Source organism: Bubalus bubalis, chromosome 8 (assembly GCF_019923935.1).
Source record: "Bubalus bubalis isolate 160015118507 breed Murrah chromosome 8, NDDB_SH_1, whole genome shotgun sequence".
NCBI classification, from domain to species: domain Eukaryota; kingdom Metazoa; phylum Chordata; class Mammalia; order Artiodactyla; family Bovidae; genus Bubalus; species Bubalus bubalis.
The window spans coordinates 2,708,691-2,726,025 of NC_059164.1; the positions used below are offsets into that span (position 1 = coordinate 2,708,691).

The window sequence follows — 17,335 nt, forward strand, 5'->3', positions numbered from 1 at the left end:
TTCTACAACATTCAGCAAAAGTCAAAACCATAGCAGCAGAAGATTGATATTTGTGGAAGCAGCTTGTAGATGTCTGCTGACCTGCTCCCAGTTAAACTGGTGGAAAGGATCAAAATCAACAATTTAAAGCCTTCTGAAATTAACCTAAAGACAATGAATGAAGAAATATTGATTTAGGAAAATCTATTAAATTCCAGCAAAAGAAATTAGAGTTTGGAATTTGTAGACTCCAGCCTACTCTCTCTTCTCCTCATTCCAGCTCTACAATATAGAGTTGACTTCTGTCTGCAGCAGCAGGAAAGTGGGTCTCCACTCTCCTCAGCTCCTTTTTTTTCAAGGAGGAAACAGGACATCAGTGTTTCTCATCCTTCCCCCTACAACCTGTTTCTGAGGTCAAGTCCTGGGTGGATTAGTGTGGTCAAGAGTTGGGCTTTCTTCTTCCACACAGGCTCCACTCATGGAAGAGAGGCTCTGCCTCAGGCACAGCAGGCTGAGAATACTGAACCACCAATTGCCATTGCCCATCTCCTGCAGTGGTGGTTCCTTCCCAGGAGAGGCCAGCTGAGAGGGCATCTGGCAGCTTGCAGACTCTCCATCAGTGTCATCTTCTTCATGGGGATTACTCAGACAGAAGCTTGATGTGATGGCATCTCTAGATCCAGGATCCTAGCTCAAAGATTTTACTTGGGTTCTCTCATAGCCCAGCTGGTAAAGAATCTGCCTGCAATGTAGGAAACCCCGGTTTGATTCCTGGGTTCTGAAGATCTGCTGGAGAAGGGATAGTCTACCCACTCTGGTACTCTTGGGCTTCCCTAGTGGCTCAGAGGGTAAAGAACTCACCTGCAATGTGGAAGCAGAGAAGGCAATGGCACCCCACTCCAGTACTCTTGCCTGGAAAATCCCATGGGCTGCAGTCCATGGGGTCGCTAAGAGTTGGACGCGACTGAGCGACTTCACTTTCACTTTTCACTTTCATGCATTGGAGAAGGAAATGGCAACCCACTCCAGTGTTCTTGCCTGGAGAATACCAGGGACGGGGGAGCCTGGTGGGCTGCCGTCTATGGGGTCGCACAGAGTCAGAAACGACTGAAGTGACTTAGCAGCAGCAATGTGGAAGAGAGGAGTTCGATCCCTGGGTAGGGAAGATCCCCTGAAGCAGGGAACAGCTACCCACTTCAGTATTCTGGCCTGGAAAATTCCATGGACAGAGGAGCCTGGGAGGCTACAGTCCGTGGGGTCCTAAAGAGTTGGAATAGCCCTAGCAACGTTCACTTTCAATTCAGCGGTGGGGAGAGAAGCAAGTGGTAATGCAGCTCTCTTTCTCTTCCCAAAAGAAAGGCCTTTGCTTGCAATGGAGAATGAAGAAGTTAAAACCTAAGAATAATCTCAAGAACAGTGGGGGAATTCATGGTGAAAGGCAATTAGGGGAGATTTCTTATTTAAATGAAGATACAGTCTAGACTATAAACTGCACAGTCTGAAGAAGAGAATTGGGGAATCAGATAGCTAGGAGGAGCCTTCCTGGTGTCAGAATAAATATTGAATTGAACCTCATAGAGAGAGTAACATGGAAACTTACATTAACATATGCAAAATAGACTGCCAAAGGGAAATTGCTGTATGGCTCAGGAAACTCAAACGGGGACTGCATATCAACCTAAAAGTGTAAGATAGGGAGGGAGATGGGTGGGAGGTTGAAAAGGGAGCAGGCATATGCATGCCTTTGGCTTTATTGACTCTGTCAAAGCCTTTGACTATGTGGATCACAACAAACTGTGGAAAATTCTGAAAGAGGGGAATACCAGACCACTCAACTTGCCTCCTGAGAAATCTGTATGCAGGTCAAGAAACAGCAGTTAGAACTGGACATGGAACAACAGACTGGTTCCAAATAGGGAAAGGAGTGTGTCAAGGCTGTATATTGTCACCCTGCTTATTTAACTTCTATGCAGAGTACATCGTGCGAAATGCTGGGCTGGATGAAGCACAAGCTGGAATCAAGACGGCCGGGAGAAATATCAGTAACCTCAGATATGTAGATGACACCACCCTTATGGCATAAAGCAAAGAAGAACTAATGAGCCTCTTGATGAAAGTGACAGAGTAGAGTGAAACAGTTGTCTTCAAACTCAACATTCAGAAAACTAAAATCATGGCATCCGGTCCCATCACTTCATGGCAAATAGATGGGGAAACAATGGAAACAGTGACAGACTTTATTTTTTGGGGCTCCAAAATCACTGCAGATGGTGACTACAGCCATAAAATTGAAAGATGCTTGCTCCTTGGAAGAAAAGCTATGACCAACCTAGACAGCATATTAAAAAGCAGAGATATTACTTTGCCAACAAAGGTCCATCTAGTGAAGACTATGGTTTTTCCAGTAGTCATATATGGATGTGAGAGATGGACTATAAAGAAAACTGAGTGCTGAAGAATTGATGCTTTTGAACTGTGGTGTTGGAGAAGACTCTTGAGAGTCCCTTGGACTGAAAGGAGATCCAATCTTTCAATCTCAAAGGAAATCAGTCCTGAATGTTCATTGGGAGGACTGATGCTAAAGCTGAAACTCCAGTACTTTGGCCTCCTGATGAGAAGAAGTTACTCATTGGACAATACCCTGATTCTGGGAAAGATTGAAAGCGTGAAAGGAGAAGGGAAAGACAGAGGATGAGATGGTTGGATGGCATCACCAACGTGATGGACATGAGTTTGAGTAAACTCTGGGAGTTGGTGATGGACATGTAGGCCTAGCATGCTGCAGTCCATGGGGTCACAAAGAATCAGACATGACTGAGTGACTGAACTGAACTTCTGGCTGATTCATGTTGAGGTTTGCCAGAATACAACAAAATTCTGTAAAGCAATTGTCTTTCAATAAAATTAAAAAAAAAATTAATTTAAAAAATGAATTGGATCTCAGAAACTATTCCTTCATAGTCATCATGGTTTGATTAGATTAGAATGTAGAATAACAAATCTTCTAGGAAAATAATAGAGGGATCAGCCACACATATATCAAGTTAGTGTGTTTGGGCAAATTGGGAAAAAGAAGCTCACCAATATCACTGCCATGCTGGAGAGGTGATAGTTATACACCAGGGTGCATCTGCCTCCCAGGGGAGCAACAACAGAGGTTTAAGACAGGGGCTGGAGCAGAAGGGGAAGGGGGAGGGTCTGAAGGAGGATGGAAAAGAAGACTTCACTAAAATAAGCCAGTCAGTTAGTAAAAAATAAACCAGCTAATAGTAACAATTAGCTCCTGGGGTGGGGAGTAAACCAGCAAAGCTGATTAGATATATTATCTAAAATGTTCAGTATCTTAAAAAAAAAAAAATCATCTTTCTTTTTTTGCTTCTTTCTTTCTTTCTATCAAGCCAAGAAACATGAAAGTATAAGTATGACACACACTGGGAAAAAAGAGTAACACACAACTGTCTATGAGAGCACAGATTTAGTAGAAAAATACCTCAAAAGGACCATTATAACTGTGCTCATAGAACTAAACAAGAGCAAGCATGATTAAAGAAGTAAAGAAAGATATGAAGACAATGTTGTATCAAACAGTAGAAACTATCAATTAAGATATAGAAATTATAAAAGAAATCAAATTGAAATTCTATATTTGAAAAGTACATAAAAAGTACAAATAATCTTCTGAGCCCTTTTCATCTTGCAAAACTAAAACCCTGTACCCCTTGAACAAAACTTCCTAATTTACCCTTCCAAAGCAATATCATCCTATTTTTTGTCTTTAACACTTTTGATGACCTCCTTTAAGTGGAATCAAACAGCATTTGCCATTTTTGCAACTGGCTAATGTCATTTAGCATAATATCATCAAAGTTCCTCTATGATGTAATGTATCTTTCCTTTTTAACACTTAGTCCATTTTACATATATACCACATTTTGCTAATTCATTTTACTATTCATGGACAATTGAGTTGCTTCCATTTTTGAGTATTTTGAATATTGCTGCTATAAATATAGATGTACAAATATGTATTTGAGTCCTTATTTTCAGTTGTATTGGGTATACATCCTGAAGTGGAATTGGTTGGTCATGTAGCATTTATATTGTTTAATTTTTTGAAGAACTGCCATTCTATTTTCTGCATCAGTTGTTTCATTTAAAATTCTGGACAGCAGTATTCAGGGTACCTTTTTCTCTACTTTTGTAGCCAAACTTATTTTCTGTTTTGTTTTGTTTTGGTAGTAGTAATTCTAATGGATATGAGATAGTATCTCATCACAGTTTTTATATTCATTCCCCTAGTGATTAGTGATGTCAAGCAGATTTTCATGTACTTGTTAGGCTTATGTGTATCTTCTTCGGAAAAATGTCATTTCAAGTCCTTTGCCCCTTTTTGAATTAGGTTGTTTGGTTTTTCTTTTTGAGTTTTAGAAGTTCTTTATGTTAGATATCACTACCATATCAGATATGTAAATTTCAAATATTTTCTCTCATTCTGTGGGTTTCATTCTACTTTTCAAAACAATTGAAAATCATTTGACCATATATATGAGGTTTTAATTCTGGGCTGTATTCTATTCATCTTAGATATATATGTACACACACACACACACACACACATATATATATATGCCAACCCCATATTATTTTGATTACTAAAGTTCTTCAGCAAGTTATGCAATCAGAAAGTGTGAATCCTAAAGGTTTGCTCTTCTTTTACAAGATTGTCTTGGTTATCTGAGGTCTCTTGAGATTCTACATGAATTTTAGGGTGAGGTTTTCTACTTTCACACACACAAACAAACAAAAAAAAGAAATCATTGAGGATTTTTTTTTTTAATTTGTAGTATTGACATCTTAACAATATTAATTATAAACATCTCCAAGAATATTTTCTTTAATTTTTTTGCAGCAATGTATTGCAGTTTTAATTGTATGTCTTTCACCTCTTTGGTTAATTCTTAGGTATTTTATTATTTTAATGTTACTATAATAAAATTGTTTTTTTCTAATTTCCCTTTTGGATTGTTCTTTGCTGATTTATAAAAGTGCAGCTAATTTTTGTGTTGCATTTATATCCTTCCACTCTGCTGAATTTGTTTATACATCAATGTTTAGTGGAATCTTTAGCATGTTTCTGTAGATTATATCTGGAGAAGGCAATGGCACCCCACTCCAGTACTCTTGCCTGGAAAATCCCATGGATGGAGGAGCCTGGTAGGCTGCAGTCCATGGGGTCGCTAAGAGTCGGACACTACTGAGCGACTTCACTTTCACTTTTCACTTTCATGCATTGGAGAAGGAAATGGCAACATAATCCAGTGTTCTTGCCTGGAGAATCTCAGGGACGGGGGAGCCTGGTGAGCTGCCGTCTATGGGGTCACACAGAGTTGGACACAACTGAAGTGACGTAACATAGATTATATCATCTGTGAACAGAAATTGTTTTACTGTTAAACTTTTGAATTTTCTGAAACTTGGATTTTTCTCTTTGTCAGTTTTCATAGACTCCATTTTATTGTGGCTGCTGCTGCCAATGTGATTTTCTGAAAGAAAAATCTGTCTCTTTCCCCCTCTAATGCCATCTACTGACTAGATATTCAGTTTAAACTTCCTGCAGTGTTTAAGATTCTTTCTTCCCACTTTCCCCAGAGTCATTTCTAGGCACCCCAAAGCATGCGCCTTAACTTCCCTTCTCTAAGTGCCCAACACTCCATATTCTTTTGTACCATTGTGCTTTGCAGGAGATAGTCCCTCTTCCTCTTATATGTACTCTCTTTTGTTTACCTGAGAAGCCATTCCCTATCCTGCAAGGTGCAGATAGAAAGAAGACAAATATCATATTATATGGTGTCACTTATATGCAAAATCTAAAAAAAAAAAAGATGAATTTATTTACAAAACAGAAATGGACTCAGACTCACAGAATGAACTTATGTTTGTCAGGGTTGTGGAGAGAGTAGAGGGGAATAGTTAGGGTGTTTGGGATTGATATGTACACACTTCAATGTTTAAAATGGATAACCAACAAGGACCTACTGTATTTCACAAGGAAGTCTGCTCAATGTTATGTAATGACTCAAAGGGAAAAGAATATAAAAAAAAAAAAATAGATACATGTATATGTCTAGTTGAAACACTGTATACCTGAAACTGTTCAGTTCAGTTCAGTCACTCTGTTGTGTCCAACTCTTTGTGACCCCATGGTCAGTAGCATACCAGGCTTCCCTGTCCATTACTAACTCCCAGTGCTTACTCAAACACTTGTCCATTGAGATGGTGATGCCATCCAACCATCTCATTCTCTGTCATCTATTTCTCCTCCTACCTTCAATCTTCCAAAGCACCAGAGTCTTTTCCAATGAGTCAGATTTTCACATAAGGTGGCCAAAGTATTGGAGTTTCATCTTCAGTATCATTCCTTCCAATGAATATTCAGGACTAATTTCCTTTAGGATGGACTGGTTGGATCTCTTTGCAGTACAAAGGACTCTCAAGAGTCTTCTCCAACACCACAGTTCAAAAGCATCAATTCTTCAGCCCTTAGCTTTCTTTATAGTTCAACTCTCACATCCATACATGACAACTGGAAAAGTCCTAGCCTTGACTAGATGGACCTTTGTTGGCAAAGTAATGTCTCTGCCTTTTAATATGCTGTCTAGGTTGGTCCAGCTCTTCTTCCAAGAAGTAAACATCTTTTAATTTCATGGCTGCAGTCACCAGCCATGACTAGAGACCCCCAAAATAAAGTCTCTCACTGTTTCCATCATTTCCCCATCTCTTGGCCATGAAGTGATGGGACCAGATACTATGATCTTAGTTTTCTGATGGTTGAGTTTTAAGCCAACATTTTCAATCTCCTCTTGCACTTTCATCAAGAGGCTCTTTAGTTCTATGCTTTCTGCCATAAGGGTGGTGTCATCTGCCTATCTGAGGTTATTGATATTTCTCCTGGCCATCTTGATTCCAGCTTGTGCTTCATCCAGCCCGGCATTTAGCATGATGTACTCTGCCTTTAAGTTAAATAAGCAGGGTGACAATATACAGCCTTGACACACTCCTTTCCCTATTTGGAACCAGTCTGTTGTTCCATGTCCAGTTCTAACTGCTGTTTCTTGACCTGCATACAGATTTCTCAGGAGGCAGGTCAGTTGGTCTGGTGTTCTCACCTTTTTTAAGAATTTTTCACAGTTTGTTGTGATTCATGGTGTCAAAGGCTTTGTTGTAGTCAAAAAAGCAGAAGTACATGTTACTCTGGATCTCTCTTGCTTTTTCAATAATCTAACAGATGTTGGCAATTTGATCTCTGGTTCCTCTGCCTTTTCTAAATCCAACTTGAACATCTGGAAGTTCATGGTTCACGTACTGTTGAAGCTTGGCTTCGATGACTTTGAGCATTAATTTGCAAGTGTGTGAGATGAGTGCAATTGTGCAGCAGTTTGGACATCTTTGGCATTGCCTTTCTTTGGGATTGGAATGAAAACTAGCCTTTTCCATTCCTGTGGCCACTGCTGAGTTTTCCAAAAATGCTGACATATTGAATGCAGCACTTGCACAGCATCATCTTTCAGTAGTTCAAATATCTCAACTGGAATTCTACCACCTCCACTAACTTCGTTCATTGTGATGCTTTCTAAGGCCCACTTGACTTCGCATTCCAAGATATCTGGCTCTAGATGAGTGATCATACCATCACAATTATCTGGGTCATGAAAATATTTTTTTTAATAGTTCTGTGTATTCTTGCCACCTCTTCTTAATATGTTCTGCTTCTGTTAGGTCCATACCATTTCTGTCCTTTATTGTGCCCATCGCCACATGAAATATTTCCTTGGTATCTGTAATTATCTTGATGAGATATCCAGTCTTTCCCATTCTATTTTTCCCTCTATTTACTTTCATTGATTATTGAAGAAGGTTTTCTTATTTCTCCTTGCTATTCTTTGGAACTCTGCATTAAAATGGGTATATCTTTCCTTTTCTCCTTTGCTTTTAGCTTCTCTTTTTACTCAGCTATTTGTAAGGCATCCTCAGACAATCATTTTGCCTTTTTGCATTTCTTTTTCTTGGACATGGTCTTGATCACTGCCCTCTGTACAATGTCACAAATCTCTACCCATAGTTCTTCAGCTACTCTGTCTATCAGATCTAATCCCTTGAGTCTATCTGTCACTTCTTCTGTATAATCTTAAGGCATCTGGTTTAGGTCATATGTGAATGGTCTAGTGGTTTTCTCTACTTTCTTCAATTTCAGTCTGAATTTGGCAATAACGAGTTCATGATCTGAGCCACAGCCAGCTCCTGGTCTTGTTTCTGCTGTGTATAGAGTTTCTCCATCTTTGGCTGCAAAGAATATATTTAATCTGATTTCAGTATCGACCTTCTGGTGATGTCCATGTGAAGAGTCTTCTCTTGTGTTGTTGAAAGAGGGTGTTTGCTATGACCAATGTGTTCTTTTGGCAAAGCTCTATTAGCTTTTGCCCTGCTTCATTCTGTACCCCAAGGCCAAATTTGCCTTTACTCCAGATATCTCTTGACCAGGTATCCTGAAACTGTTACAACATTGTTATTCAACTACACTGAAATATAAAATAAAAATTAAAAAAAAAAATACCACCTGGTCAATAGACATTTTTAACCAGGAGGAAAAAAAAAAAAAAAATCAGAGGCTTCCTTATCTGAATTTTCATAGCAGTTTTTGTAAATCAATAGAACAGCAGTCATATTGTAATATATTTATTATTTATGAAGTTAGAAGTTGAAATATGAGACAAAGATACTGAGTAATGAAGAAAAATTGATCATTTTTAACTAAGGTGCATTTTGGAGTTTTATTTAATTTTTTATTACCCAACCAGTCTGTTTTATTTCCTTCTGAATTACATAGTCTAAAATTAATGTAACATTCACACAACATGTAGATGGTGCTTTATGGATGGTTTTCTGGACCTCACACAAAATACACAAATGACCATTATTATTGCAAAATATTTAATAACATAATGCTTCATAATAATAGATTTCATTAATTGAGCCTAGTGATTAAAAATCACTATGGTGCTTTACATATACTTAAATTTCACAGTCTCATATTCAAATTTTCATCATTAACCTTACATTATAAATGCAAACTTGAGAATCAGATAGCTAAACAACTGCCATTCATAGTCATTTTTCAGTTTTTGGAAGCTGCAGTCTTCACCCATATGTGCTATTTAAATATAGATTAATTGAAGACCTTGATGTGTATGTTTTCCTACAACATACTTCATACAAATAGCTTTTAAAAATTGATTAATCATGAATAATCTTTATCCAAAAAATATCTTTAAAATGTTTGGAGTTGGTAAAAGTCTTGGTAGAGTTATTAAAAGCAAAGGAAATGAGGTACAAACTAGACTATTCCCGGACCCTGAAAACATTGACTTTGAGGATCTTCTCATTCAGCTTCTTTCACTCTGTGGTGATGCCACTTTTTTTCTCTACCCTTGGCATTTTCTAGAATCAGAGGTTATGTCCATTGGTAGACCTGGAGGTACATTGTCCAGCTTAGATATCTCATAAAGAAACTTCTAGTTTCTAGTCAGTTTCCTCTCCTGTGATGAGAGTATAGTTTCTGAACCCTCAGATGTTACAAGGTTGGAATTTTTCCCTTAACGTCTTAATGCTTGTAAATTATTTCCATTTTTCTCCCTGCTGACAGTCTGGGAACTATGGGGGCTTTGGAGTTCCTTTAACCCACACTTTTCCAGACTGGACATTCCCTGTACTTATCCATTTTCACTGTTATACATTCTTGATGTTTCAGCCTTGTGGTCATCATTAAAACAAACCCATTGTCACTGAGCCCACCTGAGATTGGAAATAAATTCTAAGAGAAAAATGTGTTTCATTCTTAACTGCTTAAATTTCTCATTTTTTTCATGGAAATAATCTTATAAAAATGGTATCTAGGTAATTTATGATCATATAACTAAAATCATGAAATAATGTGGCTGGTTTTTGTTTTTAAGAGCCGCTACGCTTTCCAGTAACAGATAGTTAAGAAAGAAGGCTAAACTTTACTTTGGATTTTTAATTTCAATAAAACTGACTTCTCTTTGAATCAAATGCCCTCTGAGCCCTATTGGACCTGGCTGGAGCTGTGGGAATAAAGGCTGGGATGGATGGGCCGGCTAGTGAAGGTTAAGAGCATAATCTATAGGATTTTTATTAGGATTCTGCTTGCAAAATTCTATAGGCACTCTTATTTTTAGTGTGCAGCTTTGCAAAATTGATTTGTGCTAATAACAAGGAAAGAAAACCCTTGTAAATCATGTCTATTCTCAGTTCTTTAAATTTCATAAGAGCTTGTTCAACACTAGCACTTTTAGGGAAAATGCTCAATTATTTTGACATGAACAAAGAAGGAGCTTTTGTGACTAATACCATTTCTCTTAAATGTGAATGAGTCTAAATTGCAACTTCAGACAGTTGCTTTTAGAGACACCTGTTAGCTTGCACTACTGCTGAAGTCTTCAGCTTAACTAACTCTCATCATACAGAAAGCACTGTGTGAGTTTTTCCTTTCTTGTCACCTTCCATGCACTCCCTAAACCCAAAGCTTCTATTTAGCTGCTTTTTAACAGGAAAGTGAGAGCTTATTTTTCCTCCTTATGCTTCCACCACTGTAAGGCTGTCCCCATCAGCTAGCCATAGATGCAGTAAGAGCAGCTGGACAGGCAGAAATAACATTTCACTAAAATTCTAATGAATTAATTGGCAAAAAAAAAAAAAAAAAAATTCACAGACATAGAAAACAAACTTTTGGTTACCAAGGGGTAAGGGAAGGGAAGATAAATTAGGAGTTTATAAATTAGTAGTGTAGCACACATACACTACTGTGTATAAAACAGATAAGCAAGAACCTACTGTAGAGCCTAGGGGACTATATTCAATATTTTGTAATAACATGGAATGGAAAAGAATCTGAAAAAGAATATATATATGTATATACATGTACCTATATTTAATCATTTTGCTGTACACCTGAAAAACTAACAGAGATTTGTAAACCAACTATACTTCAATAAAAATTCAATTACTAAAGTAAACAGAATTTTTAACCATATTTTTCATCTTAAAATTACCTTTACCAAGTTTCAATAAGCTTGGCTTTAAAGGAAAATTTGCTTTTGGCTCAAGGATATCCTCATTATTTTATCTGCTTTGAAAAAGAATGTTGAGAGGCTTATTGTTTTCTAACATTAGAACTGACTACTATTTTCAGGTTAAACCTATAGTGCTGATATGAGTGAATCCTAACAAATATTCCTTCCACTCTGGCAAACACCTTTGCATTAATTATTACATTATTGTAACTGCAATTTCTCACCAAATCCTAGGGAGTACTGACATTTGTCTAATAATAATCTCTATGGATCAAATAGAGGGTCCCTCATGACCATTATCTGACTTTTTGCAAACTTCTATTTTCTTACTAGATGATAAAGAAACAAAATGACTTGCCATTCAAGTATAAAAATCACTGAGTTGAAGAAAATTATCCAAAATTTGGAAATAAGAGAAAAGACAGTATAATGTGACTTTTCACTGACAAACTGGAGTATTGTTTAACAAGGCCAACCAGAGTTTACTTCTATGTTTGACTTGTTATCATCTGTTTGGATATATTCCAAACAGAGTGAAGTGACGTATTAACTTGTTTATTTTTGTTTTGTAGAAATGGTAACAGAAAACAAAGGTTATGAGTGTCTTGATCTATAAGACATTTACCAGTTTTATATTTATCTAATGCAGTAATCTCACCCTTTCTTTAAAAAAAAAAAAAAAAAAGTTCCCTAAATATCATACTCACTCCTCATTTGTATAAGAGAGATGTTCAAGGTAGTGGTGGAGATGGGTAATAAAAGTAAACAAATAAATTAGTAAATTATTCCACAAAAGTAATACTACAAATTTGGGTTATAACAGACACTATAAAGAAACACTGTAGAATCATAACTAAAAGCTCACTCATGAGCCATAGAATATCTTTTCTGGTAAGGAGATCTTTGAACTTAAGCTTGCATTGTAAGAAAAAAGTAGCCCTATGATATTCTTCAGGAAGGAGGGACATGCCAGCCAGAGAGTTCTGCAAATACAAATGTGCTCTATCAAGAACAAATCTGGCAACTTAAAGGAAAATAAAGACTAGTGCGTTTGGAAAGTAGTGATTGAGAGAAAAATGTCAGGGTTAGATTTGGAGATTACATCACATGGAATCTTGAAGATAATGATACATTATTCTAAATTCAATGAAAAGACTAAAAGATTTTGTACAAGCACATGGCATAATCTCTATTGTGCTGTGCTTAGTCGCTCAGTCATGTCCAACTCTTTGTGACTCCATGGGCTGTAGTTGGCCAGGCTCCTCTGTCCATGGGATTCTCCAGGCAAGAATACTGGAGTGGGTTGCCATGTCCTCCTCCAGGGGATCTTCACAACCCAGGATCAAACCCAGGTCTCACACAGTGCAGGCAGATTGTTTACCATCTGAGCCACCAAGGATGCCCAAGAATATAGGTGTGGGTAGTCCATCCCTTCTCCAGAGGATCATCCCCCTCTAGGGATCAAACTGGTGTTTTCTGTATTGCAGGTAGATTCTTTACTAGCAGAGACACCAAGGAAACCCATAATCTGTTTCACATTAAGATAAAGATTTTTCTTGTGGTTTAGTGTTGCTAGATTTAGCAAATAAAAATACAGAACATAATATATTTCATGACATATTTGGGACATATTTATACTTAAAATACATTCTTGTTCATCTCTTTCAAATTAAGCTGGTTGTCTTTTGTCTGGTGGCTTATACTGCTGCTATGTGAAATACACATGGAAAAACCAGGGTAAAATCATGAGTAGTTTGAAGACCAGAGTGATAATCCCATGTGAGAAAAGGCAGCAAAAGTGGCGTTGGCTTGGAGATAGCAGTGGATATAAAGAGAAGAGGAGAGAGTGTAGAAATACTTTGTAAACAGAGCTGAAATGACTTATTGATCATCTATGCCCAGGTTAATCAACTGACACCAAAAAAAAAAAGGAAATAAAGAGAATTTCAAGGATTAGTTTTAATAAATAGGAAAATCACTGGACATTGTGAATGTTGTTCTACATGATTTTGATTATTTTATAACTTTCTTAGGGCTTATTTTTTCACAAAATGCACAATTGAACATTGATATTTTAATCTGTTACATTTAGGTATTGCTCTTGTACTAATGGATTTTTCAATAAAATAACACTGCTTAACCCACAGTGGGATTTATATCCATGATAACAGAATGGTGAAGGGTTGTCCTGGGCTTCCCAAGTGGAGCTAGTGGTGAAGAACCCACCTGCCAATGCAGGAGACACAACTCAGCCCTGGGTTAGAAAGACCCCCTGAGGGAGGACATGGAAACCCACTCCAGTGTGCTTGCTTGGAGAATCTCCACGGACAGGGGAGCCTGGTGGGCTAAGCCCATAGGATCGCAGAGAATCGGACACACTGGAAGTGACTGAACAAGCCCGTGCAAGAATGCAGAGATCCAAGTAACTGGAAACCAGAATCAGGGAGTCCTTCTAGACTTTGTCAATGAAAATAATAATATATAATTAACAATCTATACTGGGAATATAAAAGAGTTTTATTTGAGTCAACCTGAGGACTATAGCCCAGATTACTCTGATAGACTTCTCTGGAGAAGCATGTTTTTCAGCACAGTTTTATATCTTGTTGGAACAAAGAACATTACACCAGTCAGGATGTCAAGATTTAACAAACAAACAAACATTAGACCTGTACGTGCACAGCATGGCCTTGGCACCTAGGTTGGGCATCTTACAAAGGATCAGCATCAGCATCCCAGGAAGGAAGGTGTTGAATCTTTATTTTTAACATGCACATATTTTACTTCTGGTCAGTGTGGCTTTCCTTAATATTAAAGCAGATGTACAATGAATTTTTAATAGACCACAAGCAGACATGATATTCACGTTAACTCATGTATAAGTCAAAATATTTGCTCCATAACCTCAATATGTGAACATTTCTTTTATCACCCACAATAAGAACAAAAACCATGAAACTTGGCCACAGGTAAGAATGAAGTCCTTCAAAAACTGTAGAAGCAAGGTAACCCCAGATTTAGAGGGAGAGCTGTCCATGGTTCAGAACCCATGCCAGAGGCCATAAAGAGAGCCAGCTCAGGGAGTGGTGAATGAGGCCCGAGGCGGCACTGCCCCTCTCTTGAGCCTGGGCAGAGGAGGCACACATGGAGACTGGTGCCCTGCGTGTCTGACCACTGCACATAGATACAAAGCATGCTTGCACATTGATGAGCACAACGTTCTCTGTCATTCTACTCATCAGAGATACAGTCTCAGTGACAAAATTAATTAATGCCTATTAAGCTACAGTTTTTTAGGATTGGAAATGGCTAAAATATAAAAGGATGACTGGATTGTAGCCAAGTCCCAGATCCTGAACTGACAATGATTGAATGAGTGATAATTAAATTAAAGACATTCATAAATCATATTGTTTATTTTTACTCTACAAGATTTATTTTCTTGTCCTCATTTCAACAAACTCACCAATGATATAATTATTATCAAAATCTTCACATTATTTCTGAGATATTGTCAGTGATGATTTTAAGAATTTAAAATCTAAGTGTAATTGTATTTAAAGGGAAAAATCAGAATATAACTTCATAAGAGTAAAATGAAATGGAAAAATAATACTTTTAGAAATATTTTCACATTAGTAAAGTTATAGATATCATAAAATATACAAAATTATCCAGTAAAATTAAAATGCAGGCTGTTTCTGGCTAAGATGGAATAAGAGGGGCTAGATGAACTGTCCTATCTGAAGCAAAAAGAAAAAATACATTTAAAACACAGGTTTTAAAGACACTGGATATTGGACAAGGCCAGCCAGTGATCCCTGGGAGGGGAACACTGACTGAAGCAGTCCAGCAGTGTCTGTCTGGCTCACCACCGGCACAATGAAAGAGGGGAGGGCTTGGTGGGCAAACAGGGCCCAGAGAACACGGATGAGTTCTCCTGCTACGCTGATGGGGAGAAAAGAGTTTCGCAGAGAGACTGCCAGCAATTGAGAAAATCACCGTCTCCTATGCAGCTGCACCATGAGCAAACTACCTAGAGTCCTGGCAAGTATCCTCCAAGAGGATGAGAGGTAATAGGATGTGGTGCTCATGAAAATCCAAGAAGGGTGCCTTTTCCCAGTGACCAGACTGGGAAACCTCATGGTTTCTGGGGCACTGGAAGAGGGGAATATGTTTCACATAAGGAACCTTTTGAAGTAGATCAATATGGTGTTCTTGATGATAGTGCTGTGTTCATAAACATATATATGTATATATATGGAAACTGTTCAGATTGTACTCCAGAATATGTGCAGTTATTGTACGTCAATGATACCTCACATTTTGCCTTAAAAAATAAAAGGTGAATACATATTATCTATGTATAAATTGTAATTAAAATATTTAAATAATGCTTCAATTTATTTAGGTTTTTAAAACAACCAAAGGTTAGGAAATCCCCTGACAGTCTAGTGATTAGGACTCTGTGCTTTCACTAACAAGGTTCAGTCCCTGGTGGGAGAACCAAGATCCTTTGAGCTGTGTGGAGAGGCAAAAAAAAAATTAAATTAAAAAGAAAAGAATGACTATAAGAAAAAAATCAAACATTGGAAGTAATTTTATGAGTAAAACTATTACATCCATCTAGTTGTCAATGAGGGCAATCAGTTTCATGGTTCACACACATGACCTCTAAGTTCACACATAAATGGGAACTGGGAGAAAATGTAATGGTTTTATCTTGCATGATCCTCTGCAGCCCTGAATAACAGTGTGTATCCATACTATCACTGGTCACCTCCAGAACTCCAAACTGGACCAGGAAAGGCAGCAGAAAATGGACCCTCCATGGTCTGGGTAAGGAAGCTCCCTTGGAATGTTGCAGGGATCTGTGGTCAGCGGTCAGTGGACTTGTGGGAGGAACCTCAGCAAGCTCACCAGCCAGCCCTTCCTCTAGGTTCTTCCTATTCCATAGGCTTCCCTTCTTTTGGAGTCTGTGATCTTCATCAGCAGCCTAAGAGCCTTCCAATATGTCAACTAGCGTTTCTTTCTTTATTTTTTAGGGTCAAGACCTTTATTTCCTGATTTAAAAAATTGTCCCCATCACGGACTTCCTAGGTTCTCTTGTACATTTGTCCCACTGGCTGCTGACAGTGGCTCCACACAGCTCTTTTCTTCCCACTGCCCACCCATCAACCTGAGTTTGACAGATCAATTCAGTTTGTCCTTCCAACCTGTGGGAGCAAGGATTGGAATCTTCTGGCAGGTGGAGAGTTCCTCAGTATCCAGTGTTTAAGCCTAGTCCATCACTCTTGAGTTCTGCTTGCTCTTAGCTTTGGGGGCTTTGGCACCAGTATGCTCTGGGCATGAGCAAGTCACTTTATGGAAGCCAGTATGAGGAGTCCAGGCAGCGCCACAGGGCATTCAGGAAGACAAAGTAAAACCAGAAGTCGAGTGGGTGTCCCAGCTCCCTGTGCTGGAATCCATCACGGTACTCCATCAGGAAACAGAGCACATCTCCATAAACCTGACTCACAGAGATCACAAGCTATAGGACAAAGTGGAGGGGTTGCTGGTGGAGAAAGCGATCACTATCCACAGGCTGAGTGAGCCCCACAGGTAAGCCGTGATGGTCTCCATGCATATCATGAAGTTATCATTCAGGATGTATTGGCTGCCTCCCTTGGCATACTCTTTCCAGAGTTAAGATGGTTTGTTCTCCAAGAAGGTCCACGTGGCAGAGGCTGAACCAGCCTTCAATCACCAAGTGAATGAACCCAAATATTGCAAACCAGCACAGGGACAGTCTCCGCCAAGCCCCCAGTGGGACAATGGCAGCACACCCTGACAACAGCCAAGTGGTCACAACTGAGACTCCAGAGACAGAGAAGAGGCCAGGATCTGCCAGGTGGGGCAGTCATTAGGCACAGAGTTGTCCAGCCTCAGGCCCAGAGGCCAGAATGGGTGCACGGGACTGGTGGTCATGTCTTTGTAGGCCTGCAACCAACCTGCAAGAAATCCTATTTTTTTTATTGAAGTGCAGTTGATTTACAGTGTTATATTAGTTTCAGGTGTGAGGCAAAGTGACTCAGATTCTCTTCCATTGTAGATTATTACAAGATGCTGAGTAGAGCTCACTGTGCTATACAGTAGGGCCTTGTTGTTTTATCAATTTTATGTACAGTAGTGGGTATACGTTAATCTCAACCACCTAATATATCCTTCTC

At 38.5% G+C, this 17,335-nt stretch overlaps 1 pseudogene; it reads right to left on the reverse strand.

Annotated features, from left to right (window-relative positions):
• Positions 1–16,406: 16,406 nt before the first annotated feature.
• LOC102405575 lies at positions 16,407–17,093 on the reverse strand (annotated as a pseudogene).
• Between the last annotated feature and the right edge of the window lie 242 nt (positions 17,094–17,335).